General features: G+C 44.9%; 1 protein-coding gene across 1 annotated transcript in view; it reads left to right on the plus strand.

Annotated features, from left to right (window-relative positions):
• The first annotated feature begins 232 nt into the window (after positions 1-232).
• Positions 233-2,054, plus strand: part of LOC103373578 (band 4.1-like protein 2) — a 24,138-nt gene continuing 22,316 nt past the window's right edge. Inside the window, exon 1 of the mRNA XM_008303492.1 lies at positions 233-398. The gene's annotated coding sequence lies outside the window, so the exon portion shown is untranslated. The remainder of the gene's footprint in view (positions 399-2,054) is intronic.

Here is a 2,054-nt window from a genome sequence, read left to right on the forward strand (position 1 = left end):
CCACCAACATGCTGCAGTGACCACAGGTGGCCTCTAGGGGGCGCCGCCTCGCTTCACTCGCCCCGCCACATCCTCATTAAACCTCCCTCCAACGCGCTGGACCAATCACGTCTCGGGATCTCATACAGTAATCCCGGCGAGCCAATGAGAGGCCGCCGACAGATGTTTTTCACTGTACGGGGCGGGCCTTGCGGGGATGATGGACACGTCTGCCTTGAGCCGTGGCCAGACCGTCGGTGTGGACTGTGGTTGAGATTTTTGGAGGCTGAGGTAGTGGGACGTGTTTTATTTTTTCCGGAGGAGGAAAAACAGAAGTCCACGTTTGGAGGAAAAAAAAAAAAAAGACAAAAAAAGAAAGAAAGAAGAAGAGTCTTTTAAACGTCGGGGAATCACAACAGGTAACGTTTTAATTTCACCTCCGTTAAGTCACGTGATTTATACATCAGCTTCGTTTTCGGGGGATTTTGCGCGTCGCTTTTTTTTTTTCCACCCCCCGCCGTTTTGCGGTAAATATGAAGGTAACTGAGCGAACCTGCGCTATTAGCCGGAGCGTGTTGAACCCGAGCAGCACGTTTCCAGCGTTTAACCCGTTATTCACGTCCGATTCGCGGCTCTTCATGGCGGCTATCTGCCCCATCACGGTCCCGGTTATCACCTAAACTACCTTCACGTCCTGTTAGCGCGTCTGTTGTTAGCATCGCTGCGCTTTAGCTTCACTACGAGCAGCACATGTTGGTGATTAAAAAAAGAAAAACAAAACAAAATCCGCTGTGAATGAACGAACCGAGCCGCCTTTACTGGCTCCGGCTCGGGTTTCCTGGCGTGGCTGGTTGGCGGAGTTGAACGGTTCGGTTAGCTGGTTGAGGTGGTTAGCTGGTCTCGGACATGCTAGTTAGTGTCGTTTGGCTCAAACATCAGGCAGCTCGTGGGGCTGCTTCCTGCAGAGCGATGCCTCATTTTAAACCCTTTTTATTCCCTTTTTTAATATATTTATACACAAATATATATGTTTTTGCACTCTCACGGGGCTTCCTGTCGTCCAGCAGTTATAGCACCAGAAGACGCCTTTTATTTTATTTATTATTATTTTTTTACTATTTCTTTAAAGGTGTGATGTTTGTTTATATTGTTTCATGGCGGTTTTTTTTTAAAAACAGAGATTTCTGGGAAATGTAGTTCAAGATTAAAGGGTGTCTTTGTGTAATAGTACAGCAGTGAGTTTATTTAGTGTTTTTTTTTGTGTATAAGGATTTCATTCTGCTTTGTCCGCTGCCATAAACTGTGTTTGCATTCCAACTTTATTGTCTGCACACAAGCTGCACAGCGGAGTAGAAATGCACGCCCTCAAGTAGGATTAAGGCAGAACATGTGTCATAAAAGAGCCAGGCACTGCTGCATGAAAAAGCAGCAGAAAAAAGGTTAGCAAAGTGGCTTTTAGTGCTGCGTTTGTGCATTCAATATTGCTTACAGCCTCCCTGTTGCATGTAAGAGTTTAAAAAATGCAAAAAAGTCTTAAGCTATATGTGAAAACTGCACCTCACTTTGTGTAAAATAGTATTAAATATGGCAAAGAACTGTTGCTCCCTGTTGTTTATGGGAGCCAAAAACAAATCCTTGTAAACTTCTAAACTACATGCTACTAGAGGGGACTATACGCTATAATACAGTCTGACAGATGGCAAAGGCTCAACCGGTTCACAAAGAGTCCGGCAGGCCAGCGAGCCGACAGAAAGGCTGAGCTGAGATTGTGCTGACTTGTAAAGTGGCAGTTGGCAAACATGCACATCTGCTGTATAAACTTAGTTTAATTCAAATTAACTAAATAAATGTGAATCCAGGGTTTCTTTTCCTGGCCCGGAGCGAGCCTCGGAAGGGCTGACAGTTGACGTAATCGGTGTAGATTTCACTATCAGTGCTGCAAAGTTACAAGAAGTATGATGAGAAGTCACATGAACTCAGACGCAGCACTTTTTTTTTGCAGTTCGATACACAAAAACTCACTCAGTTTGTAATTTCAGTGACTAACCTGCAAGAGAAATGTGTCTGACGGAGCT

The sequence above is a fragment of the Stegastes partitus genome, unplaced genomic scaffold (assembly GCF_000690725.1).
Source record: "Stegastes partitus isolate 25-593 unplaced genomic scaffold, Stegastes_partitus-1.0.2 Scaffold2017, whole genome shotgun sequence".
NCBI lineage: Eukaryota > Metazoa > Chordata > Actinopteri > Pomacentridae > Stegastes > Stegastes partitus.